The 24805-nt window shown below is 33.7% G+C and overlaps 1 pseudogene across 1 annotated transcript; it reads left to right on the top strand.

Annotated features, from left to right (window-relative positions):
• Window positions 1-16551: 16551 nt before the first annotated feature.
• On the top strand, window positions 16552-16901 carry LOC309837418 (large ribosomal subunit protein mL52-like; annotated as a pseudogene). Its single transcript has one exon. The product of its transcript is annotated as a large ribosomal subunit protein mL52-like (transcript).
• Window positions 16902-24805: the final 7904 nt, after the last annotated feature.

The following is a 24805-nucleotide window of genomic DNA, read 5'->3' as shown; positions in this document are numbered from 1 at the left end:
AAAATAGATAGCTAGTGGGAAGCAGCTGCATAGCATAGGGAGGTCAGCTAGGTGCTGTGTGACCACCTAGAGGTGTAGGATAGGAAGGGTGAGAGGGAGATGCAAGAGGAAGGAGATAGGGGATATATGTATATGTAGAGCTTATTCACTTTGTTATAAAGCAGAAACTAAGACACCATTGTAAAGCAATTAAACTCACATAAATATTTTTTTTAAAAAAGAAAAAAAATGGAGTACTACTCAGTAGTAAAAATAAACAAACTATACACACACAGAAAAAAAACCCCACAATGGGCTTCACTGTCCATGAAACAAATGGAGAAACTTAGACCATATTCAGAGTGTGCGAAGACACGGATCAAGAAGAATTGTTTGATACTCCTTGGAGCGGAAGTGTGAAACAGAAAACAATATCAGAAATCACACTGCTAACTACGTATTCTAGAAAAACACTAGCACACCTATTCTAGGAAATGTGCTCAAGAATATGCATAGAAATAATGCTGGTAAAAGCAAAAGTAACAACTGAAAGGAACCCAAATGATAATGATACACGGAATGCATGTACTGTATAACAGTATACTTATAGGTATTTTATATAGCAATCAAAATAGGTTAAGTGCATTAACATGAATGAAACACACATCATGTTGTATGAAAGCAAGTCACAGTGTACAAAATAGAGTATACTGACATGCAGTATAATGATATTGCAGAAACATTAGAAAATATTTGATAGTGAGACATAGACATCTCATGAAACAAAAAATTAAAAGTGATATGCTCGAAACTCAGAAAAGTGCTTACACCTGAGGACTTCAGGTGTACTTCAGTCAGGAACAAATAGTGTCAGACGTACTGATTATATCCTGTTTCTTAACTTGGGGTTATTAGTCCTTAAAATCCGAATACATGCTATCCATTTTTGTGTCAATGAAACATTACATACTTCTCAAATCCCTTTTTAAAACGTAAAGCATAAGTAGTCACCTATATTGAATGTCATTCTCTCATGAAAATATGGGAACAGAAAAGCATTTTTTCTCTCAGGTCTCCTAACAACCTTATTTTTCAAATTTCTGCTTTCTAAAATAATAGGTGGGGCATTCTACATTTTTTTCCCACAAACAAAAGATAATTCTTCATTTGCTATCTTGGCTTCTTACTTAGCTTTAAAGTATCTATATAACTCTATATAAAGTATCTATATAATCTGTATAACATGAATTTATTGTTATTGAAAACATGTAAATGAGTAACAATAGTTTCCTATTTCAAGAAACTATGAAAAATACCAACCATTCCAATTAACATAGTTAAGCCATGTATATATATGACAAAAATAGAGAGCAGATGTCTGCTACTTTAGTCATTAAAATTCCTAATGAATTTCATAAAGGTTGATATAATTGTGTAAAAATTACTATTAACAAGATTTTTAAAAAACAGAATTCTTTTCAATACTATATAAGCCTGTAATTTCAAATATCAAGTGATTGACATGAATGTGAAAATATTTGGAGATAACAACATACCAAAAACACCATGCATTTTCAAATAAGTAAATTTACTGTTCAAATATTTTATTCTCATTATGTATAATAAGGAACATGATTTTTTCTGAACTCATAGATTTCATCTGTTTCGTAACTAATTAGCTAAGACATTTAAGGAATCTCTGGTACTCTGCACAAAAGAACAGATCCCAGCCTTTGTAGATGAGAACACATTAACCAGATACATTGAATTAAACAAGCTAAACCCATTAAATGGGGGTGATTTGTGGAAAACATATCATTCATTTTAGAATTAACTAAAATGAGTAAAAGTTACCTCCATTTCAAGCTATAAAGCTGTGTATTTAGTTCACTTCGGAATAACATGACAATGAAAAATTTAAAAGAAGAAGCCTGTCTATGTCAGCACTGGAAAATGATGAAATATTTTATTACTTTGCACTAAGTTTCTTCAATGAGGTTTTTTTAAAATTAATAGACTATTCTTCAGAACAGATTGGGGTTTATCATAAAAAGAACAGAAAGTACAGAGATATTCCATACACACACTCAATCCTTTCTGGTCTGCCCTACATTAACATTTTGTATTAGTGTGGTTCATTTTTTATAACTGATGATCCAGTATTAATAAACTATTAACAAAAGTCCATTAAGGGTCCCTTTTTGTGTTGTACATTCTGAGTATTTTTGACAAATGTATGTGTCCACCATTATAGAATCTTACAGAATAGTTTCACTGCCATAAAAATGCTGTGCTCTGCTTGTTCACCCCTCCCCCTCCCCCACTAACAATCCTACCCTAACTTCTTGGCAAACACTGATCTTTTTACTGTTTCCATAGTTTTGCCTTTTGCAGAATGTCATGTCATATGGTTGAACTCATACAGTATGTAGCCTTTTCGGACTAGCTTCTGTCACTTAGCAATATGCATTTAAGGTTGGTCCACAGTTGTTCATGGTTAGATAGATCATTGTTTTTTATTGCCAAATAATATTCCATTGTATGGATATATCATAGTTGCTTAGGGCATCTCGGTTGCTTCCAAGTTTTAGTAATTATGAATAACTCTGCTATAAATATTTCTTTGCAGGATTTCATGTGAAGAGAGTTTTCAACTGATCTGGGTAGATAACAAGGAGCATGATTGCTAGAAAATAAGGAGAGTGTGTATAGTTTTGTAAGAAACTGATGACTGTCAAGTTTTCCAAAGTGGCTGCAGCACTTTACATTCCTACCAGAAATGAATGAGAGCTCCCTTTGCTTCACATCCTCACCAGCATTTGGTGTTGTCAATGTTTCGGGTTTTAACTGTTCTAATAAGTTTGTGGTGGCATCTCATTGTTTTAATTTGCAATTCTCTGATGACAATGATGTTCATATACTTATTTACAGCCTGTATATCTTCACTAATAAGGCAATTACTCAGATTTTTTGCCCATTTTTAAATTGAATTGTTCGTTTCCTTATTATTGATTTGTAAGAGATCTTTGTGTATTTAGGATACCAGTTTTTATCAGCTAAGTGTTCTGCAAATATTTTCTCCTAGTCTGTGCTTTGTCTTTTTATTCTCTTAACAGCGTATTTTGCAGAACAGCAGTTCTCAATTTAACATCTTAAAAAGTTTCTTGAAATAACCCAGGTTTCATGATCATTATTACTCATTGTTGCATTTTACTCTTGCAATAATAAATCTGCATGTATTACTCAAATGGTAAGTTTACATGTATACTAAAAATACAATTTCACATTACTTTTTCTTAGATATTTTGAAACTCAAAACTACGTACTTAAAGGTAAATATTAAGATATTAAGAATAAATCTGAATGGAACCCTTGTTCTTAGTACAGATATCATTTCATTTTAAATACCATGGTAACTTCTGTTATCACGTTATTGATGATTGAATACAAGTTTCAGGATATTAAGAGACATTTGGTCCTTCTGTTTTCCAGAATCTTAGGACAAAGCCAAAGCCAAAAGTATACTTTGCTGAATTATGAGGCCTTGTTGTATGTTCATTTTCATGCTCGTGATTTGCTTCTTCAAAGTTTTGATCATTCCTAAGAGTATGTTTCCCTTTTCATCTGTAATTCTCAATTAGAGAATCTTCTCTATTGGGGAAAGGAACAATGTGCTTAGCAAATGTGCACCCTGACAGCACGGTCTTTAAGACCTGAGCACACTCCATCCTTCCATCACCACTAGTCTCTGTGATCACCGTGAACAGCAACAGTCACAGAAAATGAAGTAAAAAGGCCAATTTAGAGAGCACATTTTAAGGCATGAGACACTTTCATACAGTACACTAAATATAACTGGAATAAATCTTCAAAACTAATTTATGAACCTGGGATAATCCTCTGAATAGGGTAAACTGCAATGAGAATGCTTTACTAAAATGCCATATCCAGGTAGCTTCTAAAGGGCACAAACCAGATTGACAATCAGGTCTACCTAAATCCAAAAGCTCTGTTCTTTACAATGTAACACATTAAGTGATGTTGGGATGCATCAGTCGCTCACGGTATTTCTAATATCATGGTTTGGAAGGTAGCAGTGTGCTGGTCAGGAAACATGGCAGACAGTACTGTTAACCATGTACAGCATAGTAAATAATCAAGAAGTGGGGTTTGACAAAATTTTAACACTTGACTCTTGAAAAGCAAAATTAAACAACAACAAAACACTAGTTTGTAATGTTTGAAGATTTTTGCAGTGTGAATATTCTCACTTGGGACTATTTCAAGCTACTAAACTTCAAGGACTGTGAAGGGTATGAAATTTTTACCCGATTTGCAAGCAAATAGGTTAGCTTGCACAGTTTCATGGATACTAACAGAAGATACAAGACCCTTGAGTCAGAAACAAAGGATAGCTTATTACTCATAGCAGTAGCAGTTGCCAGAATATCAAAACTTGTGCCATCCCCCAAATCTAAAATCCCACAGGTGAGACAAAGAAGTGTAAGTAACACCTGCATGTGTGTTGCAGAAGAGGAACCCTGAGTTTAGAGCCTGAATCATTCATAATGGGCAACTGGCAAACAGCCTTTTCCCAGAGAGAAATAGTATCTGTATTGTACTGGGCATCAAACATCTGTCTTTTGCTCAGAGGAAAAAGGCCATCCTTCGCATTTGTTTACTATACAAACCTCCTTGAAAAGATGGGTCATAACAAAGGTAGTCAACCACTCTTCACAAGATGTGCAGAAAATAAGAGACCAATGAAGAATTATCTCCCAATACAAATGTGATATCATTTATCATGGAGCTGGGAAGTGATATGCACAGTTGACTATTGTGAGTCAGAACAAGCCACTTTGGGACATCATTCCACAAGTAAGGCCACCATGGAATATTAAAATGCTGTTTTTTATAGTTAAGTGAATAAGAACAATAGTGTAACAATTAATATAAGACATACATCAGAATCATACTTATTTTTACTGAAAAGTTTATGCTAAGTCTAAAAGAAAAAAAAAACAAAAACAGTTATCTTTCCCCTGTCTGGAAAGTACAAATCAAAGAATCATTTGCTAAATCGGTACAATATTAATTTCTCAATCCTGCCTTATATCAGCGTTGAGAAAAACAAGTGTTCAAATTCTTTGCAAATTGTGTGTCACATATAAATGACCAAAGTATATCATACATTTTCATGTCATGATCTCATTGAAATAAAACATTTTGGCATTGCCTAAATTCTAACATAAATGAGTTAAAAGGCAGAAAGGTTAAACAAATACAGTTGATTTGCTACTGTTTATTTTCATAAAGACTGTTTCAGACTTTCAAGATAAATGTACTTTTGGAAAGTTGTATACAGCTAAATGATTAGAAAAACCACTCAGTAAATTATGATTTATTCAATTAGGTAATTTGTTTACGAGTTTCCTTAGTTCTATACTTCCTTATGTCATAACATTTGTCACACTGTATTGTAATTATCCATTTAACCATATATCTTTCTAAGTATTCCAGGCTTTTAACCTGAGCTGCACATCAGAATGAGCTAGATGATTTGAAATACACACACACACCCCACATACCCACACACACACACACACCACATTCCCGTGGGCCTATCTTCAGAAACTGAGTCAGTGGATCTGAGAATTAGCCAGTACACCTGTATTTTTTTAATTACCACAGGGTAGTGTGATACACATGTTGGTTTAAAACAACTGACCTACAATGTGTTATGAATGTCAGTGAAATCATTTATGCATCTTTGTTTTCCTAAAGTCCACCATAGTTTTTGAAGCACAGTAGGTGCTTAGTATATATTCAACACATTTCCTTCTAGCTCACCTTAATATAGTTCACTATTGCTTTTCATAAACAAAGATGACTGTGGCAGCTTCCTGAATGTTTTGCTTTTCCATTTACTTCTTGCCCTGTCTAATAACATTTCCATCCAATGTAAGAGTCAACTTCTCAAAATCTATAACTCTACTGTACTGGGAATTCCCAATGCCTTCTTGTTCTAATAAGAAGTTGAACCATATGAAATTACTGCTTCTGTTGTAAAAATGATCAGATATTAGCAGTTTCATATGGCTTAACCTAAAAGAACATAGTCCAAAATGTTTATCATGTCCTACAAGCCATGACATTAGTTTATACCTGTTTATTCAAACTCATCTTATGCCACATCCTTCTGTTCTCCCCACAGCAGAGTAATTTTATTCCAGATTCACAGATCCGGTAAATGCAATTCCTACTCCCCAGTACAATTTTCTCTCCAGTGCTTTACGTGTGACTATCTCCTCCTCTCCATTAGTACCAGCATAATTAACACATTTTCTCAATGAACTTTAGAAGCATTATATTGGAAGTAGATTTTTCTCTCATGAGTCTGTATCTCAACTCCTTATTTATTTCCTTTGTAATTTAGATTCCACCTAAATTTAACATTTTGGTCTTTTTTTATACCTATCTCTCAAAATAAATCATTAATCTATATCTATCTGTATATATATAGCTAGGAGATATTTTCTGGTATTTTTCACACCATGTGCTCCAAGTATAAAAGGGGCCCTGGCAAATGTTCAATAAACATCTGTTTAGTAAGCAAACACCTTTCAAAAAATATTTTAAAGAAAATATAATTAAGTGTAGTATTATTATATCACAATATAATGATGTAAACTGTTACAAAATAAAAGCTTGAAGATGTAGAAATGGTAAGACTTATAAATCTTAAAAGCTGTTTCACACAAGTAGCTCTTTTCAAGTCTTAAGACAGATAATGATATATATTTGATTTTCTCTTATCTACATGTTTATCTTTCTCAAAACTTAATTGAATAATTCTCTGATAGCCATAGATTAACCCCCAAAATGAAATGTTCTATTTAAAGAGAACTGGAAGGTTCACCTATATATTGTTTCTGTGGCTATAATTATATTCCAACAAAATGTTACTTCATGAGGTATCAATAAAAAAGGTGTATAAGTCCTTACAAAGATGGAATGTTGAGAGAAAAATACAATCTAAAGCAGAGTATTCCATGGAGCACAATGACAGTCACAGTGTTGCTTCTGCTAAGGGTATAATGGGTTAAAATTGAGACATTACTGAGCTTGTGGCCTGCATCTTGGACCGACATCTTTTTATTAAAAAAAATAGAATATGTACAATTAATATGCAAGAGCAAAACGTATCTGTATTTTAGCTAAAAATGCAAACCCATATCCAAATAAAATATAGCAAATGGGTTTTTTTTTGTTTGTTTGTTTGTTTTTTAAATCCAGACAAGTCCTTCATTATTGATGACAAAGAAAAACTACAAAACAGATGTCACACGTGCTAGGTTTTACTTTACTTCAGCAAACATTTGGCAAATATTTGATCCCAGTACAACAGAGGCAAATAATTAATAGTGGTTTACTTCTTCATTTATGAGCATTCCAAAGAATTCAGCCTATGGCATAAATGCATAATATATAGTCTCAATATCAATTATATAGTTTTGTGCCTGTATTTTGAAGAAATATTACAGTTCTAAAGTGAACAGCTGTTTGGTTTATTAGTAAAACATTATTATTCATCAGAACCTAAAGAAAAGCCAATTGATTTTTTTTTAACTTAAATCAGAATCTTTGAAATGCAGAGACATTCAAAACTGATTAAATTAGTTTAAATTGAAGGAAGCAACAGGTAATATGAACATCTTCCATTTGCAGCCTGAGTCAACCCAATCGAGCAGTTACACAGAGGGGACAAATAGAATAATAAGCCTTGGATACATTCTTGCCAAATTACCAGCCACCATCAAGAGAGGCCTGTGGAGAGTGATGCTGGACTGTCTGGCTAGGAAATGAGAGGACACCCAAAAAGTATCCAAGAAGTGGTGGTAGTCAGCATCAAGAAAGATTTTTAAGCAGATGACAGATAATAGTGGAAATGATGGGGTTGCTGGGTCATATGGTAGTTCTATTTGTAGTTTTCAAAGGAACCTCCATACTGTTCTCCAAAGTGGCTGTATCAATTGCCACTACTGGGCATATACCCAGAGAAAACCATAATTCAAAAAGACACGTGCACCTCAATGTTCATTGCAGCACTATTTACAATAGCCGGGACACAGAATCAATCTAAATGTCCATCAACAGAGGAATGGATAAAGAAGATGTGGTACATATATATGGTGGAATATTACTCAGCCATAAAAAGGAATGAAATTGGGTCATTTGTAGAGACATGGATGGACCTAGAGACTGTCATACAGAGTGAAGTAAGTCAGAAAGAGAAAAACAATTATTGTATATTAACGCATGTATGTGGAATCTAGAAAAATGGTATAGCTGTTCTTATTTGCAAATCAGAAGTAGAGACACGGGCAAAGAGAAGAATGCGTGGATACCAAGGGGGAAGGGGGGTGGTGGGAGGAACTGGGAGGTTGGGATTGACATATATACACTATTGATACCATGTATAAAATACATAACTAATGAGAACATACTGTATAGCATAGGGAACTCTACTCAATGCTCTGTGGTGATCTAAATGGGAAGGAAATCCAAAAAAGAGGGGATATATGTATACGTATAGCTAATTCACTTTGCTGTACAGCAGAAACTAACACAACATTGTAAAGCAACTATACTCCAATAATAATTAATTTTAAAAAGTAGTGGAAATGAGGAACTTTAGTCTCTAAGTGAGGTAGGTTTGTGATTCTGAGGTATTTTTAAGAACAAAGTTGTACATATTAGGAAAATACAGGTTGTCAACACTAAGGCTAAAAAGGAGGAAAAAAGAAAGAGTTCCAAACAGCATTTCTGATGGGATTACACCTCTGGATGAAAGCTGATTTCTCACTCCCAGAGCACAAAAGAGACCTCACCGAGGAGCAATGTCCCAGTGAAGACTTCTGAGGTCAGTCTTCTGCGCAGCCATTCTGGAGGTAGGGCTGGGAGTGAGCATTCAGATATAGGCCCCGGTTTAGAGAGAGATGAACAAAGTATCTTCAGACACCACAGAGGATACAAAGAAAATAAAGCAACACACTTCAACACTTCAATACAGGGGCTTTTCACTTGTTTGAAACAACTGAGGGGAACATAATGTATAGAACAGGGAACACTACTTAATGGGAGGGAAATCCATAAGGGAGGGGATATACATATATGTATGGCTGATTCATTTTGCTGCGCAGTAGAAGCTAACACAACATTGTAAAGCAACTATACTCCAATAAAAATTAATTAAAAGATAAAGAAACAACATATAATTAGAAAATCCACTTTTTTTTCTGTATTTCTTTTTATATAATGCAGTCAGAAAGGAGATATGCAAACAAGATGTCAAATAATGGGGATTAATACAGAAGATTTTTTAAAGCGTTCAGCAGTACCAAATGCAACAAATTATATTAAGGGATGAGAAAGGAGCATGAATTAATAAAGCCCCAGAATTGTTTCGGCAGAAATCAGAATGAAGAGTAAGAAAGAAATATGTGATTAGGGAATTAAAGCTGTATTTCTAGAAGTTTTATAATCTGCCACAAACTTGCTTGAATTGTGCTTGAACGCTTTTACTACGCCCTAAGCCCACTTTGCTAAATTATGTCTTATTTGACCTGAACACTTAATAGTTTCACTGACCATAACTATGATATTTGTAGGAAACAGCATCAAATATTTACAAACGCTGCAGTCAACATTTTCATCCTTATGCTTCCTGTTTTGAGAAAATGTACATTTTAGATGTTTCATACTTTATGGTAAATTATAGCACAATGATTAAATAATTTGTTTTGTCAACTTTTTCAAAACCGTGACGAAAATTGAAATGTATGCAGAGTGTAGGAATGAAAGTTGACTTATCTAGAATTTCAACTTCAGTGGGGTAGGAAAAAATAATTTTTTCAGGGGTCACAAACATTTTCTAGAATGTATTATAAAAAATGTGACTCAAAAAAAATAATAAAATTCTTTTATACTGGACAGCTGATTGGCCACGTGGCCTCTGTCTGAGATTAAGAAAAAATATTGAATTATTACCAACTTTGCTGGAAGGCTTTACTCTCTGTATGTTTTCAGCTCCGATGAAAACAATCTTATCACTTGATCATTTTCTGGGATCCTGTGTCTTAAAGGAACTTAGATTTTTTAGTCCAGTAGATAAGTTCTCAAATGTGGGTTTATAAAGTGAGGTACCTGAGAAATTCTCACTAGTGTAATTATAGAAGTTAAAAAGCTATAGTGAGATTTTCATGAAGTTTAATGTATTAAATTTAAAATTCTCTTTCTTTATTCTGGCAGTATAGCTTTCATATTATAATATGAAAGTATGATGATTGATAGTACCTTTATTTTGTCTAATATACTCAATTTTAAAAAAACTGTTACAATGCATTTCCCTGTTTTAAATAAATAAAGATATTGCTTGGTTAATTGAAAAGTATTATAGGATCACCTGGTTAAAATCTGGACATGAGCTCATACACTAATGGAAAAGTTCTTTTCATTTATTCACCCTTATTCAAAGATTTCTTTATTAAAGTCAACATTAAACAACCAATATGATAATAAAGGAAGAGTAAAAGAGCATTTGCAAGACCAAGAAAAGGGTAAGAGCTTATGTAAATGCAAGAATGAAAAAGCATCTTCCAAGATTCACCTAGGAGATTGCTCTACTAGGATGTATGGTGAAGTGGTGATAATATAGTCTGGAAACCAAAACAGATGCAAATATTCAATTCATAGAGCTATGACATTAAGGATGTCTTCGTAAAATTAGCTAATATCTCTGAATTTCATTCTCCAGCTACTAAAATATATCTACACAAGTAGTAACATGATTAAATGAGTTAAATAATATGAAAAGCCTTACAGTATATCTTAACTATTATTTTCTTTCTTGTAAATTCCTCTTTTCATCACCATTTAATAAAAACACACACATTTCTATACAGAACAAGATAGAACAATTAACTCCTAAATGTCAGAGACCACATTGTCTGTCCATCTGTCTATCCATCCATCCGTCCATCCATTTACCTATCTTTCTAATCATATACATATGATTTTTGAGGGTATATCATCTTTGATCTTTGATTAAGAACATAATACTAATCACTTTAAAAGATTCAAGAACAGTAATATACGTAGAAGAAAGGAGTATAAGAAGTAATCACAAATAAGGTATTTGTATTTGTGCTTCTCTTTCAACCAAATGTGTTGTACAATATTAAATATTATAACAATATATCATATATTTAAATAATAAATATATGCACATACATAGGAATCTTATAAAGATCTTGGGTACAAATGGAATATCATAATTTCCCAAGTTATCTTATATATACTCTTTCAGGTAGAATCGTTATTATACAGTGTTACTAAATTTATTTTTTTTAAATGTTTAATTCCTTAAGTTTGGACCAAATCTATTAGGAGGAATCCATGAACAATTTTATACTGTTTGTTTTTATGTCTCTGTGTGTGCTGTTTTCACATAATATTATATCTGAGAATTATGAATAGATTATAGACTCCTTGCTACTTCCTAAGCTATAGATCAATTACTTGGTTTCTTTGATAAGATTGTGAATGAAGGATTTGAATTCCAAGAGACAGACACTAGTTAAAAGAGTTTTTCAACAAATCCTTTAGCTTATGCTCAAGTTGAGATAAAGCAGTATTCAGGTACTGCCAATGCTAATTATTAAGCCTTCTGCTGGAGAACATATTCCTTATTTTGATGAGTCATATACTGGTGGAAAGACAACACACACAAATGTAACTTAGATAATATTCTCCATTTCTCTGAAGGGATACAAATTTTAAGGGAAGTGTGGTGGCCAAAAGGTGGTCTTAGTTGCAGCATATATATCCCCAAATAGTTTCCCTTGGTGTGTAAATTTCCTAAAAGGAGTACACAGCAACAAATGACATGTCAGCACAAATAAGGTCTTACTGAATCTGAGAAGCTCATTTCTTCCTGTGTAAGGTCCTTGCATGCTCCTGGCTTACATTGATATTCCATATAAATTTATTTACAAAAACAATTGAGACCACAAATAAAGAGTAACTGTAGACATACAGAGCTTCCTGGTTTTCCTCCTAGGTCCCAGATCAAGTTTCTGCTTTCTAGAACCTCACAGATTTGTTTCTTTTTGTTTAAAATACTCTAATTTTCTTGTAGCAGGGGCAGAACAAGAAAACCAAACTCTGTATTAACAAATTAAAAACAAATGGCTAAATAATCAAAGTAAGCTCATGTGAATTATAAATCTTACCCAATACGATTTTACTAATGATTAAAAGCATGTAAGCAAAAGCTAGGCAGAGCATTGCTTTCTGAAGGAAATTGTAGCTACAGTATAGCTTGTAAATGTCCCCTTTTCTCCAGCACTAATCACATTTTAGATTAATAGAGGAATTCTAAATAATATGTGCAGAATCATGATTCTTCGGGGAATATGTTTCAGGTTGCGTGCCCTGCAGTTTTATATTCTATGGGTAGACAGCAAAAGTGCATATATGACTCATTCCCATTTTCATACCAACTATTCTGGTCTCCATAAACCAGCAATTCCAATTTTATTTATAAAAAGCCATTGAGAAAGACCAGTTTTGCATTGCTGAAAATACAATTTTTTTTTAAATTTCGAAATAAGACAATACTTATTATTAATCAAATCCTCAGACTCTGTTCAAATGTTGACAGCTGTCCCAATAATGTCTGTAATGGCAAAAAGATCCATTTCATATTTATGTTTCAATTTTATCTTCAGTTTCTTTCAGTCTAGATCAGTCATCAGTGTTCCCTTGCCTTTCATGACTCTGACAGACATTTCTTGGATAGGAAGTCTACTGATAAGTATCATTAGCCTGTTTACAAGTAGGAGGCACTCTTTCTGTAGAACACCACCTCATTAAGGGAGAAATGTTTCACCCCTCTTCTTACTCTTTCCTTTCCCACATACTTGCTACCCATGCTCTGTTTCTCCAGGGAAAGGCAACATGAACCCTCATCTTATAACTAAGCTAACAAAAAATAATGAATTCTAGCTAAAATTCTTTTTCATTTGATTCTCATGTGTTCACCTGGTTGCCAATAAAAATTTTACAGAAATTTCATGTTTGTTTTATCCCCTTCTTCTAACGTGTAAAATTGTATTATAGGAGGGCAAAGGTCTGGCCTTGCAGTACTATGTTATAGAAGCATTAGTATTAAATTATAAGACTTACATTTTTTTAGATAAAATTTGGATTATCACATGACAAATGGCTAAGAAGCACTTAGTCCTGCAAGGTTTTTCAGTGTTTCAAAGGCCCTTTGGTACATTCATGCCTATATGTATATTTTATTAAAACATTATTTGTGGATACAATACCCAGAATATATAAAAACATTTTTAACCAATTTCCTACAGAAAGGATTTAATTATGAAAAATAGGTTGTTTCCATTTTACCCTTTAAAAAATCTTAAATCAATAATTTTTGCACACTTCTCATTATTTACTAAGGGAATATCCCTAAAATGTAACCATTCTTTTCTCTTAACTCTTCTATTTGAACTTTATAATATGTTTAAAGTCTCAGAATTGAAAGCTCAAGGCAGTATTAAATTCAAGGTAGGATACAAAAAACAAATATCAGGATGAACGTTTAGTCAAGGCTTATAATCAAATAATTAGTATCAGAGTTACAGGAATTCTGGAGGGGATAAGCCCTGTGTAAAATTTTAGTATATCAGGCAGAGAAACAGAAGACCATGTACATGAGGTAACAAAGGGCGCTAGTCAGAGAGTCCATAATCCAAAGAGCAATCTGGCAGGAATATTAACTTGACCATATCCAGTCCACAATGAACGAGAACTCCCAGGATTTTAGTTTGTTTCCACTATCTTTGTAGAAGACTCTGTTTTAAAGTTTTTATCCTCTTTACCTGGATAATCACTCTGGTGATGTGAGAGAAAGTCTCTTTCTTTCCCCCTGTCTAAACCAAGAATTTGAGATTTCCATAATAATATAGAGCTCTATATTCACATTCCTAAGGGGTCCAATATGGTGCTGGATGATGACTGAAGAGAAATTCTGTTATTTTTATGTCTGAAATGGGTCCATTCTATGATCCTTCCTTTGAGAAGGGAAATGCTTCTGTTTGGTTTCAGAGCCTGGAGAAGTAAATAATTAAGATTTTTTTCCCTCATTTTTTCAATCTACTTCTCCATATAACCCTTCTTTCCTTATCAGGGCAGGCAAATAGCAGAGTTCATTTAGCAAGATAAAGATCTTAAAATACACAAATGTTCTATTTAATGGGACTATAACTTGTTTTTGTACCCTTGAAGGTTCTTAATGTGTTTAGACAGGCACAGTAAGTTATTTTAATAGAAATACTAATAAAAAAGAAGAGAGCTTTCAATTTGTGTATTGTGCTGAGCTGAAATTTGTATTTAAATGCATCTGGGGCTCCCTTTGCTAGTTGGTCAGCAACTAATCATGATTATAGTGTTTGATTGCCTAACACCTACAGGCCATTACCAAGAGACTGTTTCTAAGTACTATAGGACCCACATTCCATTGCTGTATTATTTGAATCAAACTTTCATCATAATGTAGACTACAACTGCAGAGCTAGGTAGATACATACATACTTGGATACATATAGATAGATACAGATTTATAGATGTATATTCTAGACATAAGGTAATTTCAGGAAAACACTAAGAATTTGATGGCATAAAATTTATAAAATTAAAGATACAGCCAAGTAAGCAGTGTCATAAATCTTTTTTTTTTTTTAAGTTCCTTTACTACTGCCCCAAAGCAGTTAGGGATCCTACTCAAGACTATTCAAAAGTGACTAAGAATGTTCAGATGAACCTTAGCCAAATACACAGCTGCATCATTGAATTTTACCCTAGACACACATATTGCACATCTGTTCTTCAGCCTCATTGAGCAGCAGACTGCTCCAGTACATCAGATAACATTCATTAGTTCTTTGAAAGAGGAAGTTACCTGCTAAAGTCAGATAGCTATTGATTTTCACCACAGTTTCTGATCTGCATGAAACCTCTATTCTATTTCTAGCCTATTGCAAATAGAACATTTTTAAAGGCATGGTCTATATCTAAGTCAGCACATTGTGTTCACTGAGATAATTTTAATTCCACAGGCTATGCAAGAAAATATGCCAAGTGAAATGACAACAAAAAATAAGAATGAAAAAGAAAAGAGAGAAAGAAGGAAAGAAAGGAGATAAAAGAAAAAGAGGAAGAAAGAGAAAAGAACAACAATAATTCAGTGATAGTGTTAAGACAAGGAAAATAGCATATATATTTAGCAAGACTGGGGTAAAAAGCACTTCACTTATTATCAGGCCATTACGTGGAAAATATAATTTACTCAGAACCATTCGGAAACATTCATTCAGAGTTAATATTAAGCAAACCAAACATCCTGTCATTTAATTTGTGCATTTCCATCTGAAAATTTAGGCACAATGGAAATAACTCAAAGAAGCTTTTAAATCAAATAATTTTAAACTGTTTTTTATTCCCCGTGGCAAATCTGTGTGACTGTATAAAAGTCTGTATAAATTTGGTGAATTTTTTTTTTTTTTTTTTTTTTTTGTGGTACGCGGGCCTCTCACTGTTGTGGCCTCTCCCGTTGCGGAGCACAGGCTCCGGACGCGCAGGCTCAGCGGCCATGGCTCACGGGCCCAGCCGCTCCGCGGCATGTGGGATCTTCCCAGACCGGGGCACGAACCCGTGTCCCCTGCATCGGCAGGCGGACTCTCAACCACTGCGCAACCAGGGAAGCCCTTGGTGAATGTTTTTTTACATGATTTTTGTTAAGAAAAAAGACAATTACTATGTATTTATTGGAAATTACAGTTCTTATCATAATTTCACTAAAAAATTCTAATAATTGTTGTCCCTGAAATTACAATAGTTAATACTACCTAGTCAATTCCTTTAAAAAGGGGATATAGGCCTCATGGAACTTAAAATTTAAAAGTGTGTAAAAGAATAATGTAAACAGTAAAGGGAACTCCCTGGTGGTCCAGTGGTTAGGACTCTGCACTTCCACTGCAGGGGATCTGGGTTCCATCCCTGGTCAGGGAACTAACATCCCACAAGCCACGTGGCCAAAAAAAAAAATCTTTGAAAAAGAAAAAGAATAATGTATAAAAGGAAGTATAGTTTATATCATTCAGGTGGCCATGTCCTCAATATTCCATTAGTCCTGTGTGAATTGCTGTAAATTCCTGAATATGTTTTAATCCCCATCCTTAATCATGACATGCTCTCATGTTTAAAATTATGTATTGTTTATGGCAGGGTTATTCAACTGTATAAATAAATTGACAATCGTTAAGTGGGTTCCAATAAAACAGCTAAGGAATCAACAATTATAAAAATGAAAACAAAATTGTTTACTGGTATATCACAAATGTTAAATGTAAGGTTAAGTGCTATTTTTCCTTTGGAATCCTGTTGTATCAGTCTGGTAAAGCTTGATTTTGCTGTAAAACCAAGCAACCCTTCCTGTGCCTCAGCATGGCTGCTTTGCGTTTACTGTTCTCTAGTGGCTGGAGGCTGCACTGTGGCATCACAGGTCGGGTGAGCAGTCGGTGGTGAGTCCAGCAGGGCCTTGCTGCCAACCGCTCTGGCTACAGGCTCCTTGCGGAGCTCCCAGACTGGTCTTACGGGGATGGCCTCCTCCAATGAAAGGCCAGCTTCGAAGAAAAGGCCAAAGGTAAAAAGTTGCAAGACGAGTTGTACTGCTGTCACAGGAAATGGATGCTGGATTACAAGCATGGCAGCTCAGGCAGCAGAAGTTGCAGGAAGAAGAAAGGAAGCAGCAGAATGCTCTTAAACCCAAAGGCGCCCTACTGCAGAACCCATGACCAAGTCAATAAAAAGCAACTCCTGCCTCCCCTAGAAAAACAAACAAAACAAAACCAAGCAACCCTAAATTCTCACAAGCTTAAAACAATTTAAATTTATTTATTGCTCAGTTGACATGACATTATGAGTTGGCTGGGGGCTCCACTCCATACTGTTGTCTGGTAATTCATCAGAGATGAATAACTATATGAAAGTCTTTCTTTTTTTTGTTATTATATAAAGTTATTTAATGGCACTTTGAGCCTATTTATGGCAAATCCAAAATCTTAGATGCTTGCTCAAGTTATATTGTATAAAATTAAAAATAATAATAACCTAATAATAGAACTACCATATGACCCAGCAATTCCACTCTTGAGTATATATCTGAAAAAAACAAAAACACAAATTTGGAAAGATACATGTACCTCAGTGTTCAAAGCAGCATTATTTACAACTGCCAAGATACAGAATCAATCTAAGCATCCATCAACAGATGAATGGATAGAGATATATTCCATACAATGGACTACTTTCAGCTATAAAAAACAATGAAATTTTGCCATTTGCAACAACTGGGTGGACTTGGAGGGCATTATGCTAAGTATCAATAAAATAAGTCAGACAGAGAAAGACAAATACTGTATGCCGTTACTTCTATGCGGAATCTACAAAAAACTAGTTAATATAACCAAAAAGAAGCAGACTCACAGATATAGAGAACAAACTAGTGGGAGGAGGGGCTAGATAGGGGTAACGGATTAAGAGGTACAAACTATTATGTATAAAATAAGCTACAAAGATATATTGTACAACACAGGGAATATAGCCCATATTTACAATAACTATAAAGTATAAACTTAAAAATTGTGACATCACTCTGTTATACACCTGTAACATATAATTGTGTACATCAACTATATTTCAAAAAAAACAAAGGATTCATGGCAAAAAATAGTAATAACATATTTCTCTAATCTGGGTAAAATCAAAGTGAGAGCCAGGAAATAAATGTATTCTAAAAAAATTACTTATAGCAGATACACTACATGTCATAAATATTAAGATTAAGAATTTAAGAAGAGAGAAATAATGAGATAATTGTATTATCTTTGATGAGGGAAGGCCATTTTTTAAATAAGTGCTAGGTGCTGAGGCATCATAGTACATACAAGAGGCTTCCAAAAAATATTTGAAAACCTTTGGTTTTCAGACAAAAATAAAGTTGATTATAAATAATTTCAAGTATTTCATCAATGTTTCCTGAATATTTTCATGAAAATAGTCATGACTTCACTAAAAACCATCTAAAAGATATCTGAACACATAGACTGGTCTTATATATTTTAATAAATAACGTGAATTATTTATTCTATGAAAAAATACATTTGTGTAAATAAGACATTTATTTACTCATAAAATATTAAGTAACAAATTATACTAAATATTGAAAATAGAAGGGTGAAAAGACCTAGGCATAGTTCTCCCTCTCAACAATTTTTATTCTACAAGAGAATACAGAATTTTTAAAAAAGCATTCAAGCTTTCCACAAGTGCTGAAAGAATGTTGTAACAGATAAAGATGAGAGTGAAGGAGTTGTTTTAGATAGAATAACAAGGAGACCTGCATACTGTAGTGAGATTTAAAGTTGATACCTGAAAGATGAAAAGAATTCGTTCATTTCAAGACACAAGGGGAAAGTGTATTGAGGAAAATCTAAGTTAGAAGGATTGACGTGTTCCACAAACTATCTTAAAGCCAGACTACTGATTTTAGATCTAACAGCTGAAGAGCTTAGAAGTTTTCACTTCCATCCTTACAACAAGAGGAAGTGGGACAAATTGAAAATTAATGACTTATTGTTCTCATTTGAGAATGCAGGTTGTAATGTAAGTGACCACTCCAACATCTACAGAGAAAGGCACACCAGGAGAGATACAGCAACTGAAATGTACTAGCATGGAGCAGTAGGCACTGGAGCCATAAAATGATAGAACACTTGAATGATAGTTTTGATGAATTGCTGCAGGCTGAGTGTCCACTAATGTAAGAACGAGAAACTGCTGAGCCCCATCTCAAATCCCTTCATACTTTTACACCAATGTTTTGGGTGAGGATTCCTAAGATCACTTTGTGGCTATGGCAGAGGGAAGGGAAGAGATCCTTGTGAAATACACCCAGAGTCCACTTCATTATTCGAGGGATAAATATTTCACTAGAGCACAATTCTGGAACCTAATTCCACCAGAGGAAAGGGAATTCTTCTCCACTCCAGCTACCTCCTACTTCCTGTCTCACCTTAGGTGAGACAGCAGGGGAGGGAGGAAGGCAACGCTTTACAGGGCTTAGCAATTCAAGAAAGTAGATTGGAAATGCTGTAGCCAGGAAATTGAATAGGGAGCAGAGTGAAGAAAAACTATACTACCATTAGAGAAGCACTTACAATGGTCACTAAAATGCTTAGATTTAATCAGCAGACTATAGAACACTTCTCTTGCCTCATACCTTAACCACCACATCAACAGGGCTCCAAGATAATAACCATGGATTACAGCTGAAAAAGTGTCTTCCTATCTGAGGAAGAGTACACAGGGAATCCAAAGTCCAGAAGAAAGAAAAATCCTTGGATACGGGTGAAATGAAAGCTTAGATGCTGAGTACAGAGAGTGTTTCAATAAGCAGGAAGATGTGAACTGTTGCTAAAAGTGCTGATAGTTTAGTGAGATGACCAAATATGTCCATTTAATGTGAAAAGTGGACATCACAGGTGACCTTGACCAAAGTACAGTAACTTCTGTGGTATAATGGAGATAGGAGACAAATTGATATATACTTGCTTACCTTATAATAAATACATGCTCTACCCCAAGAGATTCTGACATTTTATAAAATGCTAGGTTCAGTCATGTATGTAGTGGAATGATATAAGGGAAGAGGGAATGGCAAACAAAAATTGATATCAGTGTTAACTGGAGGTAGCTAGTCTTGATGACAAACGGCCTTTCTGTATATCATCTACATAATTAAGACATATCTTCAGAGGGAAATATATATATATGTATACATTTATAAAATATGAAAAATCAAATGCTATAGGTTAGCAATCAAGATGAAACTTTAAGATGTAATATTGATAAAAGCATATGATCATAAGCAATTTGGGGCAAAACACTAAATTATGAAAATATAGCATTTTCATTTAAATATTTCCTAAAATATAACAAGGCATCATCACTATTTTTCCTTTAACCTTTTTTTTCAAAATATTGACTATGCATAAATAGAAAATTATATATGAACCTATAAAATCAAAAAAATTTTATTTAGTGGATCCTGAGCTGCTGTGTATTTTCCTGATTCTGCCAAGAGGAAGAATATCCTTTAGCTGAACAATAAACAACTAAAATTATAAGCTTATTCATTTTTATCTACACAATTTTCAATACATTTCCAGTTTTAGGACCGCACCATGTCCTTTTCAACACTTTATGTTATAAACATAACACTTGAAAAAAGAAAATATAGATTTTAGATTGAATAATGCCACATTTATATTTAAAAGTTAAGTAGTATATGCTATGACTTATAGATTAGATAGACACAAACCCAGAATTCATCTAATTGCTTGTCTACTGTCATAAAGACATGACTTCAGTTACTGATGATATCATTTTACATTTGGCTTAACAAATCATGGTAATGGATACAGACATACATTCAAAATAATGTGCATGTTTCCTTTTGTGTGTGTGTGTAGTCACACTTTTGTCTTTATATTATGCAATTTAGGTAACAAGGATATCACAAATAAGTTGGATAATGCCAATATTATTTAGTGGATGTATTTATTAAAATGACTGCTAGAGGGAAAAAAATGTGCCCTTACAACGGTCATGTAACTGTTTCTTGCTGTTACTAGATATCACCCTTACATATGGAAATGTAGAAATCGTAACCACTTATAAAAACGGAAGTCCAATATATATTCATACATAGGTTGGATAGGTTTCTGAATATGCAGAAACGAGGAGATACGGTAAAACATGGATTTATCCCCCATTCAAAAAAGTTGTCTTTTATTTACTCATGTGTTTCAGCAGGTATAATAAAGAAAGATTTAATGATAGCAAGCTCAATTTCTATAACAAGTATACCACAAATAACTAATGGCTCAAACACATAGAAGTTTATCTCACTCTGACAGTTCAAGAAGGGTATTTATGTTAGGGGGCGTCTCTCTTCCACATTTTGATTCAGAGACCCAGCTTCCTTCCATTTTCTATCATCACCAAACCTAGAGTCTCAGAAACCTCTTAAACCATATAGTGAAATGGGAAATAAATTGAGGAAGAAGAAATTCTGTTTTTTATAGCCTTGTCCTGGAAGTAACACAAAATATCTGCTTCTATTTTATTGGTAATAACAAGTAACATGACCATACTTATTGTAAGAAGATAGAGAGGTTGGTGGTATGAGGCTGAGGTGAGGTGTGGGGGGTGCTTGAAATGTAGCTTTTTGAAAAAAGCTAAGCAATTACTTCCCAGAAACCTCCATACTAATAAGAAAGGGGAATGTGTTTTGGCTAACATTTAGCAATCCTCGCCACAGTCCAACCTCTGGCCAGAAGAAATTTGTTTACATTCATTTTTTCTTTTTTCAAGGGATATGATACACTTAGCCCCTTCCCAAGAGAGAAGGCCTGAAGCTACATCCCTTTTCTACCTGCAGGTTCAGGGTCTCTGTGTGACAGTTTTCTCTATCAGGTACAGATGTGTTTCTTCATGTTTTCACAGTCCATAAACTACAAGTCAAGCAAATTACCCTACCTCTATCCAAACCATCATAGAGCGGAGACTGAAAAATCACAATTAATACTCAGACTAGATAAGAGAAGAATGAAGACACAATAGTCACTCGTTGGTAGCAAAGATGTAATCCTACTGCACAGGAAAAATGGAGACTCCAACCTGGCAGAGGAAAATGTTCTTCAATTAGATCCTGGATCTGTTTTCTGAGAGGAACTCTTCTATCAACATCTAAGGACGATATTCTTTTGGAGAGCTGTAAATCGTGCCCAGTTATTTCCTAAGTGGGCCAATTACAAGGAGCCAAAGATGTTTGAGAATTCTGGAAGTCAAAATCTTCCTAATGACTAAATTCTGGAATGGAAGAATGAGGACCTTGGTAAACCCAATCTTTGTTACAATATATCATGTAAAAAGCCAACCTTTCAACAAAAAATTATGGGACATGAAAATAAATACAAAAGTATGCAACAACTTGGGAAAAGATTAGCCAGAAAAATATATCTCTGAGCAGGACCAGATATTAGAACTGATGAACAAAAATTTTAAATCATCTGTATATGTATATTTAAAGAACTAAAAGAAACTGTGATTAAAAAAAGGACAAATGACAATTATGTCTCATCAAATATTTAACACCAACAAAGAGAAATAATGTAAAAGCACCAAATGGAAGTTCATTCTGAAAGTAAAAGGTAGAATACATGTAATAACAATATTAGAAAAGCTCAACAATAGATTTGAGCTAGAAGAAGAATCAGTGTACTTAAAGAAATGTCACTATAGATTATCCATTCTCATGAACAGAAGGAAAATGAAAGGAGAAAAATAGAGCCTCAGTGACTGTGGGACCCTGGTGACTAAATCAGCATATGCACAAAGGAAGCCAGAGAATGAGAGAAGAAAGTGAAAAAGGTAGAAAATCATTTGAAGTAAGAATGAAAATTAATCTACACTTCCAAGAAGCTCAGCGACTCCAAGAAGAATAAACACAAAAAAGATTCACACCTAGATACATCATAGCGAAGCTGACAAAAGTCAAAGAAAATCTTGAAAACAGTGAAAGACAAACAATTTATCACATACAAGGGATCTTCAGTAAGATTAACATTAGACTGCTCTTCAGAAACCATGGAGGTCAGAAGACAAGAAAATGGGATCTTTGAAATGTGGTTAAGAAAAAGATTTTCAACAAGATATTGTATATCTAGCAAAACACTTCAAAAAATAACGGAGCTATTAAGACATTCCAAGATAAATAAAACTGATAAAATTTGTTGCTAGCAGCCCTGTCCTACAAGAAATACTCAGGGAGTTCTTCAGGCTGAAATTAAAGGCTACTAAACAGTGATACAAATCTACATGAAGAAATAAAGATTGCTTAAATAATGGTAACTACATGGATAAATACAGACAATAGTATAAATGTATTTTGTAACCCTTTTATTCTCTTATTTAAAAGAAAACTGGATAAAACAATAATTATAAATCTACGTTGACTGTCTGACATAGTGTATAAAGACAAATATGTGGGTTTTTTCCTAGGAATTTAAGGAGTTCACTATTTGAAAATCAATCAATGTAATATACCATAAAGGAAAATGTATGATCAGCTTAATAGATTAGAACAAAAGACTTGAAAAAGTCCAACACTTTTTCATGATTAAAAATAAAACTCAATACAATATGAATTGAAGAGAATTTCCTCAGTCTGATATAGACCATCTATAAAAAGACTCACAGCTAGCATCATAATTAATGAGGAAAACTTATTGCTTTCCACCCTGAGATTAGGAACAAGACAAGGATTTCTGTTCTTGTCACTTCTACTGTATATTTTAGTGGCAATTCTAACCAGAAAAATCAGATTAGAAAGTGAAACAAAAGTCATACAGATTGTAAAGGAAAAAGTAAAACTATCTCTATTTGCAGTTGACATGCTTTTGTTCACAGAAAATCCGAGAGAATACAATGAAATACTATGAGAACCAAGATGTGAGTTGAGCAAATTTATAGAATACAAAGTCAGTATATAGAACTCAAGTATATATCTATACATAAGTAATAAAGAATTAAAAATGAAATTAAGAAAAAATTATTTGCAGCAGCATCTAAGAGAATAAAATACTTAGGAATGTAGTCTACAAAGGACATGCAAGATGCATACACTGTAAACTAAAAATTATCTTTGCCAGAAATTACAGACCTGAATAAATGGAAAGACATCCCATGTTCATGAATTGAAAGACTTAATATTGTTAAAATGTCAAAAATCCCCAAATATATTTACAGATTCTAGGCAATCCTTAACAAAATCCCAGTTGCCTAAATCAGCAAGTTGATCCAAAATTATTTATGGATATTCAAGTTACCCAGAATAGTCAAAACAATCTTTAAAGAAAAGAAAAAAAAAATGAATGACTCATTTTCAAAACTTACTACAAAGTTTCATTAAGACAGTGTGGTACTGGCACAATTATAGACATATAGATCATTGGAATAGAATTGACAGTCCAGAAATAAATTCTTACATTTATTTACGATAGATTCATTTTCAACGAGGATGTAAAAATAATCTAAAGGGGAAAGAGTAGCCCTTTCAACAAATTGTTTCTGCGTTAATTGGATATCGAAATGCAAAAGAATAAATTGAACTCCCTCACACCATGTAAAAAATAACTAAAACTGAAGCAAACACTAAAATATAACACCTAAAAGTACAAAAGTCTTAAAGAAAAACGTAAGAGTCCATTTGCACTACCCTATGTTAAGCATCGTTTCTTAGATCTGAGGCCAGAAGTCCAAATGACAAATTAATTAAATAATTTGCATCAAAATTAAAAGCTTTCATACTTTAAAGGACATCATTAAGGAAGTGGAAAGATAGCTCAAAGACAGGAGAAATATTTGCAAACCATATATCTGACAAGACCTGTGCATCTAAAATATGTAAATACCTCTCACAAGTCAATAATCAAGACAAATAGCCCAATTAAAACTAGACAAAGGATATAAACAGAAGTCCTCCAAAAAGGATATGCATTAAGGAGATGCAAAACAAAACCACAGCGAGCTACTGCTTTACATCCACTAGGATGGCTACAAGCAAAAAGATAAT

This window comes from Grampus griseus (genome assembly GCF_964374135.1).
Source record: "Grampus griseus genome assembly, chromosome: 1".
Taxonomy (NCBI): Eukaryota; Metazoa; Chordata; class Mammalia; order Artiodactyla; family Delphinidae; genus Grampus; species Grampus griseus.
The sequence above is the reverse complement of the archived record's forward strand: the minus strand, read 5'-3'. Positions and strand labels throughout refer to the sequence as shown.